Source organism: Furipterus horrens, unplaced genomic scaffold (assembly GCF_987537825.1).
Source record: "Furipterus horrens unplaced genomic scaffold, mFurHor1.1.pri manual_scaffold_10, whole genome shotgun sequence".
Taxonomy (NCBI): Eukaryota; Metazoa; Chordata; class Mammalia; order Chiroptera; family Furipteridae; genus Furipterus; species Furipterus horrens.
The window spans coordinates 101,003,698-101,024,325 of NW_028327180.1; the positions used below are offsets into that span (position 1 = coordinate 101,003,698).

General features: G+C 55.3%; 1 long non-coding RNA gene across 1 annotated transcript; it reads left to right on the top strand.

Annotated features, from left to right (window-relative positions):
• The first annotated feature begins 5,940 nt into the window (after positions 1–5,940).
• On the top strand, positions 5,941–12,803 carry LOC150001093 (uncharacterized). The gene is made up of 3 exons (XR_016513642.1): positions 5,941–6,054; positions 11,455–11,626; positions 12,724–12,803. It is a non-coding gene; the product is annotated as an uncharacterized LOC150001093 (long non-coding RNA).
• The last annotated feature ends 7,825 nt before the right edge of the window (positions 12,804–20,628 follow it).

Here is a 20,628-nt window from a genome sequence, read left to right on the forward strand (position 1 = left end):
CCTCCCTTTCCCTCGAAAAATAAAAAAATAAAATCTTAAAAAAAAATAGTGCGAAGGATACTTCCCTTTAAAAAAACAAAAACAAAAACAAAAAGAACGGCGGGTAGAGAGTGTGCAGAGCAAGTTACTCTCAAAAGCACTGGAGTAAAAACAATCACGTGGCTTGGAAGCCAATGGATGAGGCGTTCCTTTAGGGCTCAGAGACGCAGTTCTTGCTTGGGGTCTCATGTGGGACTTGCAGATGTTGGTGGGGGCTGTGGGCACCTGGAGGCGGGCTGGGGATGACCTCCAAGTTGGCTCCCTCCACTTGGCCGCCAGGTGATGCTGGCTGTCAGCTAGGGGCTCAGATGGGGCTGCCTTCAGGAGTGCCCACCTGTGGCTTCTTGAGCACAGTGCTTGGACTTTTTGCCTGGCAAGGCTCCCAAGAGAAGCAGGCAGAAACTACATGGTCCTTATTGGGTCCCTACAGGGTCCTGGACTCACTCGGAGGCAACTGTAGCAGCGTTGCCATGTCTGTACATCCTCTCTAGCCCTCGTTATTTCCGTTTCTAAAATTGTATCCATCCGAGTGGGCGTGAGGCGGGGCTCATTGTGGTTCTGATTTGCATTTCCCTAATGACGAATGATGCTGAACTCATTGGCTGTTTGTATATCTTCCCTGGAGAAAAAAAATTCTAATACATATTAATAAAAATATGAGTAAAACAATAAAATATTGATGAGTATTCTAACATAAAGCAAACTCTCGAACTTTTATATTAGAATCACCTGGGGAGTTTAAAAACACCCCTCATCTGCAGGTCGCACCCAATACAGATGAAATCTGGATCTCTAGGGATTCCCATGTCAGCAAATTTAAAAAGCCCCGCAGGGCCCTGGCTGGTGTGGCTCAGTGGACTGAGAGCCAGCCTACGAACCAAAGGGCCGTGGGTTCGATTCCCAGTCAGGGCACAGGCCTGGGCTGAGGGCCAGGTCCCCAGTTGGGGGCCCATGAGAGGCAACCACACATTGATGCTTCTCTCCCTCTCTCTCTCTCTCTCCCTTCCCCTCTCTCTAAAAAGTAAATAAAATCAAAGAAGAAAAAAAAAAAAAGCCTCGCAGGTGGTTTCGACATGTGGATGGGCTGGGGGACCAACCACCCTTTACTGTGTCTGTGAGCCATCCCCTGGGGAACTGGTTCAAATACAGGTCCTGACCCAGAAGGGCTGGGGTGAGGCCGGAGACTGCGTTTTTAACCGGCTCCCAGGTGACGCCGAGGCTGCCCGAATGAGCATCGCGCGTAGCAAAACTTCGGGGAGAGGCTGGTGCCGATGCTGCTGTCCTCGGACCGCATTCGGAACATCAAAGATGGGCCAGCATAGCACTGGGCCAGCAGCATTGGCATCTGGGGTTCGCTAGAAACGCGGACGCCCAGGCCCCACCCCGGCCTCCGGGGGGCCGGCCGGCCACTTAGCCTGGGGTCAGCACTGTCGTGGCCGCGCGGTCCGGCCGCCCCCAGCACAGGAGATGAGCAGCGGCTGTCGTCCCTGCAGGTGAAGGGAACGCGATGATGAGTGAGCTTCTCAAGTGCTCTGACCTTGTTGGGACCCAAAGCCCAGATAACCAGGGCGGTCCTGTGTTTGCAGCCCAGGCCGCCGCGCGCCCGGTCACCCTGCAGAGCGCCGCGTGTCCAGGAGGCGGCAGTGCAGGACGGCACTTGAACCAGGGGCCGCTGAGAGGCTCCTCCCTGACTTGGCGTCCTCCGCCCCTCGTCGCCTGGGCTGGCCCCGGGGTGCCCCCGGGCTCCTACCCTGAGCTCAGGTTTCCCGGGTAAGTCAGGAGCGTGAGCCAGCCCAGCCCCCTCCCTGAGCCGTCCCCTGACCGAGAGCTTTCACTCAGTCGTTCAATCAGCATTTATTATCGCCTGCGGTGTGACAGGCAGCCTGCCGGGGGTGGGGACCCAGACCCCGTGCAGAGAAAATAACTGCTGATGAAGCCTCGCCCAGACGCCCGTGAACCACGAGTAAGGCCGGCTGCGAGAGCCTCCTGCTGCCCAGAACCGACCTCAGAAGGGGTTTGACCTCGTCTGGGAGGCGAGAGCCAAGGAGCGAGCAAGTGGCCGGGCAGGGAGCGTGCTTAGTGGCTTTAAGATGACAACATAGTCATGCCTGTCTTCGTGAATGACATTTTCCCCTTCGGCCTGGTGACAAACTAGCTCGGGTTTACGGGACACCGTGTCCCTCAGAAAGGGCCCCAAGCGTCTCTGCAGGGATGGCCCCAGACTACGGGGAAACGCCTGCCCCCCAAGTCCTCAGCCAGTGTTCTCTGGGTGTGCGCCACGCGCGGGTGTGGCTTTGGGTCACTCCAAGAAGCCATAGGCAGGCTCTCGCCTGCAGAGAACCACTGATTTTATTGGAAAGATTGATCACCATCCACAGTGTGGCTTGCAAGATGGGAAGTGAGAGCCAGAGGGGAGGGGAGGGGTAGGAGTCAGAGGGCAGAGGGTGGGGTGCTGGGGAAAAAGGGGGTGGTCTAGCGAGGTGGGGAGGGGTGGGAGCCAGGTCTCCCCAGCTTGTCCACCTCCGTACCCGAGGGGCAAGAGGAGGAAGGCTTCCAGGGCCCACCATCCAGCTGAAACCCAGCCTTACCTTAACTCTGCTGTTACGGTTTGCGTTCTACTCCGAGAGGCATGTTTAGTATAAGAATAAAGTTGTGGACTGCTAGCTAAATCATCTCAGCCCTTCAAGACAAACGGAGGCTTTAGGAGGAGGCAGGCATTTCAGGCATGTGCAGACCATACTCCTCCGCTGCACAGGTGGGCTGGGCAGTGGTTTCTTCCCTGGGGGCGCCAGGGCCCACCTGCCTGGGCTCAAACCCTGGGAGACTTTCCCGTGTGGCCTGGTGGGGGATCCTTCTCCTGTCTGTGCCTGAGCTCTCTGAAGGGGGAAGAGTCACAGGACCCCGCAGGTTTGGGTACCGAGTGACTGAGTCACAGTGAATAGTCAAGCAACGTTAGACGTTATGACAGTACGTTCGTCAGTAAATGTTAGATACGGTGATTACCAGCATCATTAATAGATCATGGAGGGTCTTGAATGTTCACACTTCAAAAAGTGTGTCCAGGTCCGGATGGTGGGGGGGTGGGGCGGGGTCCTAAGATTAAATGGTTGTGGATTTGGGGACTGGCTGGGTGGAGGGGCTCAGTGTGCATTGTGAGGACCTGGTTGCTGGTGGCCCTTGAAGACACATTCAGGGGCAGCCAGGCCGCCAGCTGGAAGGACCAGGGAGGGAAGGACCCGGGAAGGAGGCCACGGGGGTGGCAGCTGGGTCACGAGCTGTGGAAACTGGTGTGGGCATGGTGAGCGGTAGATACCCGTCTGTCCTACACTGAGCCTTTGTGTCCCTCTGAAATTCCCATGTGGATCCCTCACCCTCTGTGTGGCTGTATTTGGAGATGGGGGTCTCTGAAGAGGTAATTAAGGATAAATGAGGCCCCAAGGGTGGGGCCCTGATCCAACAGGATTAGTGTCCTTATGAGAGAGCTGGCTGCCCCCACCCCAGCAACCCAGGCAGAGAGCTCGCAACAGGGACAGATTCTGCCGGGCTTGGCCTGGGATGTCCAGCCTCCAGGACTGTGAGAAAATGACTTTTGTTGTTTAAGCCCCCCCATCTGTGACCCTTTGTCACAGCACTCGGAGCAGCCGACACACCAGGCAGATGGAGCAGGGCTGGTGGCAGGCACAGGGTCGTCACCTCTCAGATGTGCAGCGTGTCCAGGCCCGAGAGGCCCTGCATGATGCTTTTCTTTCTTTTTTTTTTTTTTTTTAGCTGAGAGGCGTGTTCCAACTGTCCTCGTCCCCAGACCTCTCCTTCCCTTTGTAATTGCATGTTCTCTGGCTCATCCACCCACTTTATTTTAAAAAATATTTTGTGTATTTATTTTTAGAGAAAGGGGAAAGGAGGGAGAAAGAGAGAAGCGTCAACGCGCGAGAGAAAGACCATTGGTTGCCTCTTGCACGCCCCCAACTGGGGACCCGGCCCGCAGCCCAGGCGCGTCGGTGCCCAGGCGGCGCTCAGTCCAAGGAGCCACAGCAGCCAGCGCTCAGGTGTAACCTGACGGGTCTGCCACGCTGGCGGCTGCTCGGCGGGGCTGTGCAGAGGGCCTTGCGGTGCCAAGGATCTGAGGGCTGGGACGGGTCCTAGAGGACCGCAGCACCGGGGGTCACAGGACTCCGTGTCGGGGTGCGCCTGCGGCCACCCTCAGAGCTCTGACTTGGCCTGGAGGTGAAGTGTGTTTGAGGGTGTTTTCACACACACACACGGTGGGTCGTGGGCGAGACTCACACACACACACACGGTGGGTCGTGGGCGAGACTCACACGCAGATACACATGGTGGGTCGTGGGCGAGACTCACACACACACACACACGGGTCGTGGGCGAGACTCACACACACACACGGTGGGTCGTGGGCGAGACTCACACACAAACACACAAGGTGGGTCGTGGGCGAGACTCACACGCAGACACACACGGTGGGCCAGAGGGCCACTGGCTTTCTCCTGTGAGGAAGTCCCTGGGGTGCCCTCCCGCCCACCAGCCTGTCCACACTGGTCCCCCCACATCCCTGGGCCACACAGCACTGGCGTTTCCGAGGCCCCTGCCCTGGCGGTCATGTCTCTTGATCTCTATTCACTGCATTGGCGACCCTGGCACATTCCAAACGGAGGTCTGTCCAGCTGGAGGGCCGTCCACAGCAGCGCCCGAGACCACCCGCTGAGAGCCTGCCCAGGTCCCCTCCAGGACACCTTCACGCCTGCACCTGGCCCAGGTCTTCTCCTGTGTCACTGTCACACCCGTCCCCACCAAGCTCTGCCCTCCGGGACACTTCCAGGCCTGTCTGCTCCTACCTGCGGCCCCTCCATGACACTTCCACACCCCCCTGGGCCCAGGGCTCCCCGCGTCGCTGCCACGCTGTCCGCTCTTCACCTGTGCCCAGGGCCCGCCCCGCGCACGGCCCCCCCCCCCCCCCCCCCCCCCCCCCGGCAGTCCTTGCCTCACATTCACGCCTTTCTCAGCCGTTGGGTGCCCGCCCACCCCTGCAGCAGAGAGTTCGCCAGGGGTCCAGGGGGGGCCAGTCTGGTCCAAAATCCAAGATCAAGGCAGAGCTGCCCCTTTGGGCCACATTCAAGCCAGGCCAGGCCACCCTGAGCCAAGCGGAAGCGAACAAAGACACTTCCTGCAGGTCAGACCCAGTGACAACGTCTTAACGTGCCCCGCCTGCGGGGTCTGTTAAGATCTACCGGTTTTATTTTAAACACTTCTCACAGCAGCGTGTTTAATGTAGAAAAGCTCCTTGTTCAGTTTATATATAATTCAAAAAAGTAAACTAAAAAGTAGGCCCCACAGATTCAAGAATACCGTACCAGCTGTCCGAGACAAAGGCAGACGCATCCGCACCTCCCCTGACTTCATCTTCTAACTGCGAATGGTTCATACTCAGTGCAGAAAACGGAAGAACAAAGCAAAACACAGAAAACAAAAAGGAAGATGGAATATCTCCCCGGCATCCTGCTCCCTGGAGTTAAGTAACCGCTGCTAATATTTTGTAACGATCTGCGGTTCTCAGAATATGTAGACACCCACACATACATAAATTATAAACACTTATAGGTTGTCAGTGATTTATGGATACCCATAAAATTATACAGTTGTATAAAATTACAGAACGCACGAATTCACAAAATTAGTGGCATCCTCATCAGCATAATTGGGTCTCCTTTTCTCTCTGCAATATACTGGAATTTTCTCACAAAATAAATCCTCTTCCTCCACATTAATTTGTACAGCTGTATCTGGTGTATGAATTACCCACTTTCCTGTGTGCGGGGACCGTTTCCCGGTCGCCCTTCCCCTCCTCGGGCCTGTTCCCAGTTCCCACTGCATTCAGGTCTCATAGCGACGGCCCGCGGAGGCTGGAGGTGCTGTTTCTTGTGCCTGGAATTAGGGTGCCGACCCAGGTCCTGCGACTTTAACACACCCCTTTATTGTATCCCGGCCGCCTTCAGTGCACTGGTAAGTTAGAACTCTCCGAGAGCTCTCTCTCAGGCTATTTCTGCTTCTAAAATGATCTCTTGATGACCTTGAGGAGCCCAGGCCGTCTCTTCAGACTCCACATACATTTCCTGGCAGGGAAGGCGCGGTCCTCGGCGGAGCCCGAGCGGGACGGGAGCCGCCCCAGAGGTCGTGGGCTCTGGGCGGGCGGAGCGGCCTCTGCACCGGAGCGGAGCTCAGCTTCCGTCTCGTCTCCCTCTGCTCTCCGTTTGCTTCGCTTTTCAGATCGATGTCCTTATGTTTTTAATTAATTTAGAGCTTGATTAGTTTGATGTCTAAAGGGTGTGCCGCTGTTCCAAAGGGCCTCTCGGGACGAAGACAAGGGGAGGATCAACCGAATAAAACTCTGCGTTTCACGGCGGCTGAGCCCAAGGAGAGCGGTGGGGTGGGGTGGGGTGGGGGGCGCTCCCTGGGGAGGCCAGGGGGCGGGGGTACCCTGGTCCATAAAACCAGAGACCCGAGACCCAGTTCCGGCAGAGGCCTTCTCCCTGCGTCCCCGGGTGTCTCACTTACGAGAACACCAGTCCCATTGCTACCGAGCAAAGCGGGGCCCGTTCATGGGGCGCCTTGGTGTGAGGCCCCACAATTCGTGTTGAGGAAATCAGGTCTTTATTTACAATAATCCAACCTGGGGGGAGGGGCTGGGAGCACGTCAGCTCGGAGCCCTGTTCTCCCCCGGGGCCCAGTGCTTCCCTTGCTCCCCAAAGGGCTAGAAGCCCAAACCAAGCCCAGCAGCCCCCCACCCCCTCTCTGTCAGCTCCCTCCTCCAGGACCTGGGGGACGTTGTCCTCAGCCCAGGAAAGCATGTGCCGTGTTGCGCTGGACCCTGGTGACGTCCAGGAAAGGCGCGAGTCCTAAGAGAGTGTCCTCTCCGTATGTCCTGAGTCCAAGGGTCCGGTAGCGTCCGGGCCTGCAAGGCAGAGACCCCAGTGGCTTCGGCGGCAGCGGGAGCGGGCACGGTCACAGCGGCAGCCCTGGCCCTACCCGCCCGGGCCGCACGGCCGAGTCCTGACGGCGACATGGCTGCTGCTTCTCACATGGCGGCGGCGACCTGCCGCTCCGTCACAGTTCTCCGACGCGCCCCTGCTCGCACGGCCCCGCTTCATGCCCGCTCGGATTTTAAACGCCGAGCGCCATATGTCATTGTTATGAAAATGATCTCCAGCCGCATCGTCTGTCCTTTTTCCCAGGCAGCAGCACAGCTGTTCCCTAGCTACCGGCGGCCACAGATACGCAAAGCACCTTAAAAGCTGTACTATCTCCTTCCCCCTCCCCCAGCCGTGGCCTGTGGGCCTTTGGGGACCCCTCCCCGCTCTGCCCCGTTTCTCCATTGCAGAGTGCTATTTTATAGGACACTCCACCCTCGTGACCTAAGCGCCTCCAAAGGTCCCTCCTCCTAATGCCATCATTGTCGGGGGTCAGGGTTTCAACGCAGGCATCCCGGGGGCCACAGCCAGCCCACAGCTGGGCTCGTCTCCTTCTGCGTCACCCTCCCGCCATCAAGGCACGCGGCGTGGAAGGAAATACCAGGCCTGAGAAAAACGCCGGTTCGGCTCAGGAACTGGGTAGAGATGGTGGTCGTGCAATGTTGGGAGGACACCAAGGGCCGGGGCGTCACACACTGTAATGAAGTGCAGGCATGTGGATTTCACCCCAATAAGCAAAAAGACAAAAACGTCGTCACCCTTCCTGACAGCCCCATCTTGGGGCCGGGTGGGGAGTGTGAGCTCAGCACCCTGAACTCTATCCGAGCCGACTGCGGCGAGCGCAGGTTCCTGGCTGCAGCCCACGGAATCGGTGTGATTCACTTAGCAAATGTCACGGTCAAGAGGACACGCTGCAGAGCAACCTGACAAGGGTCTGAGGCCTGGCTCCACCCCTCAGGAGGTGTGTGACCTTGGCAAGATTTTTAATTAAAAAATTTGTCCACTTATTATAAGCAGCCCAAGAGGAAACGTGGGATGATTACCCAGTATTTTGTGTTTAACTTTTAATGTCTTCTGAAATTTCACTGCAGGAAATGTCAATTTCAGCCAAGAAATGTCCAAGAAGGAAGAGGGTAATCACAAGTCATAATGTCTCCAAATGTTTCCAAATGTTAAAAAAATTAATCACTGACTAAAAGCCCGTCTGGGAGTCAGAGTCGCTTAAGTTCTTTGTGCTCCGGTTTCTCTATGGGTGAATCGGGAATAATAACACAGCCCATCTCGGGGAGAGCGCGGAGGATTAAAGACCGTTTACCGCCCGACTCAGCAGGTGTGAACTTTGCCACTGTGATTATTATTGATATTTTTATTAGTTCTAAAGTGAGGGCAGCCCGGGCTCCCACACGGAGGCTCGGCTTGGAGGACTGACGCTCGCGAAACAGGTTAATGAGCAGTGGGCAGAACTATGTTAATATTCACCGTCCAGAGAGTCCCGGCGGTATCTTTGCAGTGTGAGGTTGAATCGTGACCTTCCCGCAGTCTGCGGCAGTGCAAGCCTGCGCGCCCAGCAAAGGGCACCCCGCAGACGCTCCCTCGGGCTCTTTGAATGCAGAAGACGGACCAGCATGACTGCCGGGGTCGGAGGGCAATACTTTCTAGAAGCTGAGCCTGGCCGGTTGGCCCCAGAGAACCTTGGGGCCAGTGGGACCCGGCCAGACAGAGGGGGACCCACATAAAGCACAGGACAGCAGACTGAAAGAGGGTTAGTCCCTGGGAACCCTCCTACTGACTGTCTCCATCTTGCAGGGCGACAGTTGCCTAGAGACAGGGTTACAGGTGGCAGGGACTAAGTAGGAGGGCCCAGGGTTCCCCGTGCAAAGACATCACGCCTGGGGTTCTCTGAGATAACGTCTTCGGCAAAGGCGAGCTTACTTCCCACAAACCTCGACTTGGTGAGGGGGAAGGGGAGCGGACGACGCAGGGTCTCTACTTTGCATTAAAATGTGAAGTTAATAGCTGTGCTCCCATCGGGGGCAAAAGGGGTAAGTGGCCGAGGGTGTATAGTGTCTCGTGACAGAGCCAGGGGAGGTGGACGCCCAGCCCGGTGTCCTGCGTCACAGGGGACCCTTGCCCTGACTTGCTGTGGCAGCCAAGAGAAGGTCACACACAAGTGAGAACTGGCCAGAGTCGCACATTGTAGGAGGGGCCAGATATGAGGCCACAGAGGACGTTGGGGCTGGGCGGGCTGACAGGGAAGGGGACTCGGCTGTGCCCCTCCGAGAACACGTGCCTGTGTGTAGTAACAGGAGCCACGTGGGCCGAGTGAGAGGGAGCGGCCCTGCGCGCGGAAGGGGTGGCAGGACAGAGCCGAGGGAGCTGTGCGGGGACCTGCCTCGGGCTGGACTGTGACCGGGAGTGCAGATGTCTGCTTCTCTGAAGGACGAAGGAGGGCGCCTCTCCCGGGACGTGTGCCTCGCTGGACTCCACCATGACCCAGTGGGACACGGCACACGTTTCCCTGAACTGCCACACGGAGGCCGAGGACAGCGCCCCCCAGATCCGGAAGGGGAGAGCGGCTGCGAGAGGACAGTGACTGACACCCACGGGTGCCCCTTCCAGAGGGGATGGAGGCCCGTTTGCACAGTGAGGACATGGGGACTGCTGGGCACGGTTCTGGCTTATAGCCCCGTGTGGAGCGGGGAGGGGCCGGGCCTCACGGAGAACAGGGCTCCCCCGAGGCTGGAACCCCGTAAATAAAAACCTGCGTCCTCCAACTCTAACTGTTGGGTCATGTGTCTGGGCACCACGGGGCCAGGCCCTGGTTTGCTCGGTTACAGCACAGAGCACCTCCTAAGCTTGGACCCTGGACCGGGTTCCCGGGGGACCCAGGGGATCCCTCTGCTGAGCACCCCAAGGCAAGAATGAATGGTACCCATGAAGGCAGCGGAGGGGAAGGGTGGAGAGACTGAAAGGCTTAAGATGAAGCAAGAAGAACTGGAAGCCAAGGTGCAGGCCCAGGAGGACTTGGACTCGAGAAAGAACTGACCTCCCACGGCGCCCCAGCCCTCGCACGCCCGCAGCCACGGTGGCTGAGCCCTCGAAAAGGCCGTGGCGAAGCCCCCGCAGATGATTCAGAGGCAGGCAGCACCCCCCAAAACCGCCACCTGTACCCCGAAGAAGAGCCCCGGGGAGAGCGGGAGAGCCTGGATGTCACAGAGCCAGAGGAGGAGGCTGAGGACCGCCGGGAGCAACCGACCAGCCCACCGTTACTGGCCCGTGGACGCCCCAAAGTGCTAGACACGCTGAATGTAGGCTCAGCCCGGGGTCTGCGCAGCCAGCAGCCCACTGGCCGAAGGCGGGCCGGCTCCCTGCGGCTGGAGGAAGCCCCCCGGTGCCTGCAGCCAGGAGGAAGACTTGGACCGTGGGCAGGTCACCTCAGGGAAACAGCTGGGGTCCTTCCCGAAGGCGAACATCCTGGTCTCGCCGCGGCCAGCTCCTCTTCGCTTGGCTGGTTGGCTTTTTCTTCGGTAGTCCTCGTATGGCTGCTTCTTGTATAAACAGCTTTAACTCCATTAAAAGGAAACACTGAGGCACAGTCTTTTGTGACAAATCGTGTTCGTTCTAACTCTGTTCACTGGCAAGTCACACAGGCCCGACCCTCAGGCAGGGACGTGCCGTTAGAACACGGTCAGGTGGGTGCTTTCCATTCAAGTGCTGTGGGACTGTAGGGGACAGAGGAACACCCCCTCCTTGGAGAGCCTCTCCTGACGTCCTCCTCCTGAGTTTCGGGTGGCATTTCATGAATGTGCCTATGGTGACCCTTGTCACACTGATGGTACAATAATTACGCTTCTGTCTCTCCTGTTAGACTGTGAGATCCTTCTGGGCAGGAACCAGGACGTACCCATTCCTCTGTTCCTGGGACTGAGTGTGCCCCAGGGGGCATGATCCTTTCAAATGAGCCCATGAACGAAGCGACCACCTTCATCTGTTCGACCACCTTCTACATGTGGGAAGATGGTGTCATGGTCTAAATGTTCGTGTGTCCCCCAAATTCATATGTTGTGATGCTACCCTCCATGTGATGGTACTAGGAGGTGGGGCCTTCGGAAGGCCATCGGGATCAGTGCCCTTATGAAGGAGACCGCAGGGAGCTCCCTTGTTCCTTCAGCCAGGGGTGGTGACAGCGAGAAGATGGTCAGGAAGTCCTCACCAGAGCCCGAATCTGCTGGTGCCGTGATCTTGGACTTCCAGATATTCCTTTCTTTCCTCTCTTTTTTCTGGCCAGGGAGTCGTTTGTTTTATTAGTCTTTCCAAAGACACAGCTTTTGGCTTTTTGATCCTGCCTAGGATATATTTGTTTTTTATTTTTAATTTCTGCTCTTTCAGTTTCCTTGGTGCTTTCTTTTGTTTAACCTGCAGTTTTTCCTTGAAGGTTTTGAGGGGGATGCTGAGCTCGCCGGTTTTCGGTCTCTCGTTGGTCCTTTCTGCGCTGCCTTGAATCACCTGTGAAATGAAATTATGCCAAATTAAGCTGTGAAGCGGAGGGACCTTCAGCTTCCTGCGCGCCGTCTTCAGCAGCAGAGGAACTCCGTGCTCGTCTAAAGGTTAGCCAGAAGTCAGTTCCCTGTCATTTCTTCATTTTCAAACTTTCTGTGTCGTTTTGTTTCAGGTAATTAGTTTTCAGGATGTGTGGCTGAATGCTGTCTAATAGAGTCGGCATTATTTTCTCTCTTACCGGGACCGTTTAACCAGTTCTTATTTACGTGATCATCCACATGTTTTACCATATCCCCTTGTCTGGCTTTATCTTTTATTTCCTCTCGTTCGAGAATTGCTCATTTCATCGGTGTATTATGCTTCTCCTCCAGTAGGCTGCGATTAAGAAGTTACACATCTATTTGTATTTTTCCAGCAATTGCCCTTAATTTTTTTCACTGTCTAGAATTAATCATTACTTTTATTTCCTCCTGAAGAAGATAACACCGTCTATGTAACTTCATTCCCCTCATTTCTCACCAGGCTTCCTTCCCCGTCTTCACCCCAGCACGCCTCCCAGGTTGACATCAACCGGTTATTTTAGCTTGAAGTTTCCAGTCACACATTTTTAAATATTCTGCATCCTGAATTATTCAGACACACAATTTTCTCCCCTCCATGCTCTCGATTTTCTACACGTGCAACTTGTGAGATGATTTTATTTTATTTCCTGTTTTTTTCTCATTACGGCCGCCTGCATTTTGTACTGTCCACTTGGGTTTGCTATTTTTGTTTGTTTTGGTGGAATAAATCGTTAACAGATTTGTCCAAGAGAGACGGAGAGATGGTAAGCGCTGGGAGTCCTCATGTGGCAGAAAGTGTCTTCATTTGGATCCCGAGCTTAAATATTACTTTTTAACTCTGCACAAAATTCGACACTCAAACTTACCTCCAGCATCACGGCTGCCAGGAAGAAGGGGGACCCTGTCGGTTTTTGTTCCTTTGTAGGCACCTGCTTTCTTCCCTTTCTCTCTCTCTCTCTCTACTTTGCGATCGTTTAGAATTTCCCCTTCATCCTTGTTCTGAAATCCCCCGGGTGTCTGAGGTGCTTTTCCACTTTTCACTCATTTTGACCAACGCCCAGTGAGCTCACTCCGCCCACCACTTGTGTCTCTATCTCACTCCAAATAATTTCATTACGAGGTTCTCTCTTTTATTTTCTCAGGCCTCTGCATATGAAATTCATACCAGACGGGACTGGTGCGACGATTCAGGGAAGACCTCGTTTTCAGCCGCCCCCGTCTATCGATCGATCTGCTGCGTCTCCGTGTCAGCCCCATAATTTAAATCTCTCAGCACCTTCCTGGGTCCCCTGCCTTCTGCCAGCTCTCTGGGTGTCGCTTTATCTGCGGCAGCAAAACGCTCCATGAGAAGAGAAGCCAGGAGCCTTGTCAGTGCTACTTAGTATTTCAAAGCGGGTGAAAGTCATGCAGTCACAGCTGGCCTTGACCTTGGGGAAGAAAGTAACATGGCCAGGAGGGACACTGTTAAATCATAACGCCTGTCAGAGGGACAGCTACCAATCTGGAGGTTTGCTTTAGGTTGAAGCAACAGGGGACTTAGTTGAGCCCCCCGAAGAGGGCAGGTGCGCCACAGGGACCCCTCGGAGACGCTGCAGGTGCCTCGCGCGGCCACTCGGACGGGGCCCAGCTGTCAGCGCACCTAAACTCAGACTGCGCCTTGTTAGGAAACCAGGACGTTCATTTTTGTTCAAAAAGAGATGGCCCAGAAGTCAGTTCAGCTGCTTTTGCCTCACAGAACAGAATTAAATGTAGCTGAGAACCAAAGATGCTGATTGAAGTATTATTTATACGCGCAGAAGATGGGAACAACCCAAACAGCCAAAGAGGAGGGGAAGGACCTCAGTCCTGGTGCGTTCGGTCAGAGCGCGCTGTGCAGGCCCCACACACTGTGGTCGCCAAGCAGGGCCGGGGTGGGTGGGGACACTGGTACGTGAGGGTGACGGAGACCAGGACAGAACATTGTACCTATGCCACTATCACAACTGTGCAGACACGGATGGACGACGCCCTTGGAAATGTAAAAATAGAAAAGAAATGTTACTGGTGGTAATGAACTGAGATACTTTTTACCAGGGGGATTATTTTGTTTGCTTTTCAAAGACAGATTTTTGTAATGTGAGGTTACTTTTAAACAGTTACATTATTTAAAAAAAAGCTCAGCGGTCAGAGGCGGGGGCTCTGGGCTGTGGCGAGGCCCATCACTGAGCAGTTTCGGCCTCCGCGTGTGTTTTGGGCTTTGTGGCTGTGTCTCCCTCTGCAGATCATATCCAGGGTGCTCTTTACACGTCAGAGAATCTTCTGTACTCACCCGGCAGGGGAGGGGCCTGTCCATCGCCCTCCGGATGCGCCGACCCCTGCAGTCTCCCTGGGTGTGGGAAATGCCACGTGGTGTCTGTGGTCATGGGGGGCTGCGTTTACGTGCTCCCCTAGAAGAAAAAAAGAGAGATGACAAAGCCTTTCCCCACATTTTCAGTCTGGTACTATGACGGGTTTATTCTCTTAAACATTCTAATCGCTGCCATTTTACGGGATTTAGAGTCAGAGGAAAGCGATGTTTTATACATCATTTTGTTACATGTCATTCATTTTTTGTTAACGAATCAACCATTATAAAGGCCTTGCTTATCCACACCTTTACTCTCCCCATATTATTTCTCCCGTAAATCTTTTATTTTTAACTTAAACTTATTGGGGTGATGTTGGGTCCTGTGATTAGACAGGTCTCAAAAGCACACAGCTATGACCCATGATCTGTGTGTCACGTGTGTGCCCACAGCCCAAGGTCAGAACCTTCTCCTGCCGCCATCACATGTCCCACCCCTTCACCCTCCGCTGCCACACTCTTGGTATCTGCGTCTATGCGTTTTTAGTCGTTCTGCTGGTTGTGCGTTTGTTGCTTGCAGTTTTACATCCCCCTATGAGGGAAAGCATATGGGTCTTAACTTCTTCTGTCTGACTCATTTTGCTGAGCACAATGTGTCTTCCCCAGTTGTATTTAGGAACTTAGCCCGTGAGGCTGGGCATAGAATATCGTATGTTATTTCTTATTTCTAACTAAACTTTATTTGCAGATTTATTTCAGTCTTTAACTATTTCCTGCCTCCTAGAGTTAAGTAAACTTGACATTACTCATGGGATTGACTGTGGATCTAGAATCTTGTTCTTTGCTCTGCACAGGCCGGGTCAGAGGGACTGCGCAACACTGATTACAGCACATCGTACCGGAAGTCGTAACTCGTGGGCTCCGCTTCCGGCCGGGGCTCCAGCTCACAGATGCACTTAATCCGTTTTACTTTATCTGACACGTGTTTCGTGGTGGACCACCTCCGCGCCGGCCAGCCCAGATCCATTTACTATAAAAACATGGCGGTGGGGAGTGTTCACGGAGGGCTAAATCAGGGGGCACTATGTGGGTCGTCCAATAGCTGCCCACCTTTTAAAATGTGGCTACTGGGAAATTAAAAATGACATGTGCAGCTTACATTTATAGCTTGTGCTCGACCAGAAAGTGCAGAAATAGGTCCGTACACAGATGGTTAATTAACTTTTGACAAAGATGCTAAGGCAGACCGGTGGGGAAAAGCTTTGTCTCCCCTCTGCTGCTTGAAGCAAAGCATATGTTCCTGGCTCTTTGGGGTCCTTCGTTCACAAAAGTCCCCCGGACGCCCAGCCCTGGCTGAGCCGATGGCTGGCAGTGCGCACTTGACCACCGGCCTCAGCACTGGTGCGCAGGGCTGGGCACGGCCTGGCCGCTCCCCTCTGCGGGGGGCACGGAGACGCAGACAAGGGCACCCCCCTTGGGGCTGTGACCTGTGGTAACACATCACGACCGCTCACTGCACTGGGTCACTCGTGTAGAGGGCGTGACAGAGGCCGGGACCCAGGAGGGGCGGCAACCAGGGTGCGCTCACGGGGCGCGGGCCGTGCTCTCTGATGAGCCCCGCGGGAAGCCCGCAGCTGACGCGCCCTGAGGTCCGCCTTCCGATTCTCACAAACGGGCGGCGCTGAGCCTCGGGCTGTGCCCTCCGTGCACGAGGGGGCGGCGCGGGCCCAGAGCGGAGCGCTTGGCCTGGAGGCTCTGAGGACTTAGCGTGTACAGGTGCTGATAACTGACTTCCAAATCGGGGAGCGGGGCTCCCCTTTCCTGATCCTCTGTGCAGAGGGCTCCAGAATATCTCCCTAAAATCCAGAGCATCCGGCTCACGTTTTATGATGCCGTTTCTACCTTAGAAGCTCTAGTTTTCTCCAGCAGCAGGCCCATCGCTCTTCACGCAGAAACCCTTACTGAGCCGGTGCTGTGCCGGGCGCTGTCCTCGGTGCTGAATGGGCCGGCGTCGCCGAACGGAGCACCTTCCGTCGGCGTGTCAGGGCCAGGGCCCGAGAGAGAGAGCAGAGACGCATGCCTGGGACACGGTGGCAGGCAGTGACGGGGCGGGGAGCGGGGCAATAAGGGAAGCCTCTCGGATGCAAGGACGTTGAGCAAAGATCAGAAGGAAGTGATTAATATCAGGGATCAATACATCTTGGTCCGTGACTTCATATGATCTGTATTATGTACAGAGAATTTGCACTTAGAGCGGCACATGTGCATGGGATAACACACCTGGCTCTTGTGTTCCACACACCTGGCCCCAGCCACCTGCCACTGATGGAAGCACGCATTTGGTGTGACCCCAGACCCCGACTGGACCCGTGAACAGCAGGGCTTGTTCTAACCGCCGGGGCACACGCCTACGGCTCATTCTGCTCTTTCCACAACCATGGTTGTCAGCCTGAAGGATCAAGCCCCAGGGTCCCCCTCCAGAGCTGAGGCCTTGCACGTGCTCAGTGCGGTTCTTCATGGGCACACGCCCCTTTGTGCTCAAATAGACTCAGCTACCCAGTGGCCTGCTTGGAGACACGGGTGGGCGAGCATGTTCCGGGGGCTACAGCACCTCTGTCTGCAGCTGAGTGGGGTCTGGGCAGCGTGAGAGTCTGGGCCGCTTCTCTCCAGCCAAGCGCAGCCTCAGACGTCTGCTCCATGGCTTCACTTCTCATGCAGCATCCGCGGCAAGACCTGGCTTTGACTTTGGAGACCCACAGAACTGGAAAGTCTGGGCACAGGCCTGGCTCCGGGCCTTCCCGGGATGTCACCTGGGCCTCGTGTTTTCCATGTTCTCCCGGTTCCACTCGCCTACAGGGGAGCCTGCTGGAACCGGCGATGTGGGGGTGGGCTCACCGGTCCACACGCCCCCTTTTCCTGTGGTGCCCCCGGCTGCCTCCCCTCCCCGCCGATGCTGGGCATTTGCACTGGCCAGTGGGTTGTTGGTAGACATGGCACGAGGATGGCATTGAGGTATATGACTGGGCATGTACCTTTGACCTCGACCCTTTACCCCTGACAGGAGACCCTCTTCTGAATAGCTTTTCCCCGTCACCCTGGGCCCCAAGTGAACACCCAGGCGCAGACCAGAGCCTGAGTCCTAGAGGCAGATGGGGCGAGGCCAGCGGGCCACCAGCCTGAAGAAGCAGAGGCCCCCAGGTGAGCCCCAGCCAGGTCAGCAGATGAAGGGCATCTTTGCTGCTGACACTTCGTGGTTACTCGTTACCCAGCAACGGCTGACTGACGCAGGTGGCAAAGGCCCTGGAGAGGAGGTCGGGGAGGCAGCATGTCACGTCACCGCCTTCTTAGGTTTGCCTGGACTGGCCTGGCCCCTCTCAGAAACCCCAGGCCCCAGCATAGCTTTTTCAAACACCAGATTCATTTTCACCTCCCTTGTTATGATTTGAGGGATAATGATGTCATTAAACAGCTTTTAAAAGTCTCACACCAGCCAAGAGATGGGATCGTAACCCACACTTTGGCAGGATTTCAAAACTGAAGGGGAGTTTGCAGGCTGGTTCATTTATAATAAAAGGAAATGACTTGAAGGTTTTAGTTTTCAATTACGAAAGTTCTAGTGCGATTTAGGCCTTAGCTGTTTCCCTGACACCCCCTCAGGGCCCGACATCTCAATGCCCGCTCAGCGCCATAACGGGGCTCCCGGTACCTGCGGGGCCGCGCGCGGCGCTGCAGGGAGGGAAAGGAGCAAAAAATAATGCTCTCTGCTCTGTGGGAACGCACAATGGAGACTAAACAGATCAGTCATTTAAATGCAGAAAGAACTTCATCAACGGACTCTTTAAGAACATTATTTTTATAAGTTATTGTAATAATTGTGTTTATTTCAACGAACTTATAAAATACAAAATGCCCAGCACAAATTAGATTGCCCATAATTCTAGCATTTAAATAACAATCGTTAACATTTTGATGAATAACTTTGAGGACGTTGTTTTCAAGGCTCACGTGGTTTTGTACACACGTGTGTTTTTTAAAGAAAAATAGTATCGCATTACATTTTCCCTTAATATAAGGCGGCCATCATCCCATATCAATAATTATTGATTTACAACGTAATTGTAATGGCTGCACAGTGTTCCTTTATGTGACTCTGCCATGAGTTGTTGCATCAGCTTTCCGTCAGTGGTCATTTGGCTATTTTCCGATTTTCTCTATTACAAAGAGTAAGCAGGTAATATTCTCACATATCCTTCTGTGTCCAATGGGCCCTTATGCCCATAAGTCAAGTTCCTATGAGTAGGAAGAACCTTTCGGTCAAAGGTCGTAGAGAGCATCTGATATACTTGGGTAAACTGACTTCCCAAGGGTCCATTTTAAACGTCTCCTCTGAAAGGTGTAAGTATTTTGATTAGATGGCATGTCACAATGGAAAAGTGTACCTGAGGCTCTCTCAAGGTCAAAGACGCTCCTTTTCAAGTCCGTAAGTTGGTTCTAGAAGCCTGATGTCCTTGTGACTCAATCAGAGACAGAACTGGGGTCCTTCTAGCCAGCGTTCGGAAGCCCCTCTCTGCCTGCGTGGAGCTCCGGCCCAGCAGAGCAACACCTACACACGCGCAGGAGGAAACCGGAGCAAAGGCAGCAGCAGCGGCAGGTTTTAGTGAGTCAACACCGGGTATTGAATGAGGTGTCTTGTAACAGAAACACACATAAACAAGGTTACGTACTGACCGGTTGACCAGAGGCAGCAACGTACCCTGAAATTCCCCCGGGGGCTGAGGTCCAGGCTTTGCTGGCTCCGAGTCCCAGGTGACTTTCCCAAACCCAGGCGCGCGTGACAGGGACACGTGCAGTTGCTAATAGTGGTCGCTTTCCAGTCCCGACCCCGCCCGTGAGTACAGCCCCCTCTCCATCCGCCACGGGGCTCCTCTGGGCTTTCTCTCTCTCTTTTCTGGATCCATCTCACCAGAAACGGCACCGTATCGCTTTGTTGGGGTTTTTCCTGAAGAATCAATTTCCGGCTTTTTTTAAACGTCCATTAAGACTTCTCCGGGGACCCACAAGTTCCTCGGTCACATGCTACCTTCCCAGCGAGGGAGTCTCTTCTTTTCAGTTGTCTTCCTGTCTTAGCTTCTGACTTCGTAGGGGTGTGAGCGGAGGGCAGGGGCTGTATGAGGTGTGTCAGGCGAGAATTGTTCTAAAAAATTTACTTACAGATTTCTAGAGAGAGGGGAAGGGAGGGAGAGAAACATCCATGCACGAGGGATACATCAATCAGTTGCCTCTCACACGCCCCAAACTAGAGACAGAACTCCCAGCTGACAGCGCTCTCTCTGAGGCCCGACCAAGGGCCGTCACCGTCTCCCACGCCCACGAGTGCCAGGCAGCACGCCGGCACCACCATGCTCACAGGACACTGGGAACAGCAAAAAGCACACGTATGCGGGCGATATGACATGAAATAGGCTGCCGTGAAGACACGGTGTCCGGGGTGGGAGCTGCGCAGGAACGCGGATAATCACAGGAGCTCCGTGAGGGTGGGTCCGGGGTGCGGGCAGATCAGACCCACGGACTCCGACTGAGGACGACAAACGGGGCCAGCAATGCTTTGGAAGACACAGTTTTGAGAGTGGTTTTAGGGTGACGATGGATGGAGAGGAGAGGACGCTGCAGAGGCCCCCCGTCCCCACACCCGCACAGCCTCCCGCTGCCAGCATCCCTCGCCAGGCGGCGCCTTGCGGCCCAGGAGGGAGCGACATCGTCACAGGCCCCCAAGGACCACGGCTCCCTACAGGGTTCGCTCCGTGTGTTCCTTCCGTGGGTTTGCGCAAACGTAGGACGGCCTGCGTCCCTCCCCACAGCATCGTGCAGAGTAGTCGCTGCCCTAACAAGTCTCCGTGTTCCACCTGCTCATCCCCGGCCCCCGACCCGGCAGCCACGGGTCTTCCTGCTGTGCCCACAGTTCTGTCTTCTCCCGAATGTCACGGAGGTGCGGCCGTAGAGTGTGCAGTCTTTTCCGATTGGCTTCTTTCACTGAAAGGTCACACACTCAGGTCTCCTCCACGTCTTCTCCTGACGGGGTCGCTCATTTCTTTTCAGCGCTGGATATGCGTTCCCTGTGTGCGTGGCCCACGGCCTGTGACCCGCCACCTGCAGAAGGACGCTGGGGCTGCTTCGGAGCCGTGGCAGCGAGGGCCGCACCCGCGGCACGCGTCTGTGTGCAGGTTTCGTGTGGACAGCTTTCCCTTCCTCGGGGAGACGCCAGCGGTCTTGATTGCGGGGCCATACGGTAGCAGAATGTTTAGTTTTGGAAGAAACCGTCCAACCGTCTGCCAAGTGGCGGCCCATCTGCGTTCCCAGCCACAGTGACCAAGGGCCCCGCTGCCCCGCGTCCCCACCAGCACTGATGTCACCGGTGCTCTGGATCTTGGCCGTCCTGGCAGGAGCCGTTGTTTTCATTCCGATTCCCTGACGGCGTACGACGCGGGGCCCCTTTTATAGGCTGATCTGCCACCTGTCCAGCTTCTTTGGGGAGGTGTCTGTTGAATTTTCGGCCAAGGACAGCTTAATGAGGGCAAGTGTGTGCGTTCAGTCCCCGCTGACGCTCCAGCGCGGAGGACAGCGTCCCCGCACGGCAGGGCCCTGGGTTTGCTGAGGGAATCCTGGTCACTAAGGCGGCACTTGCATGCGTGTGTTCCGGGTCAGCAGGGGTGGCTTGTGGGCGATG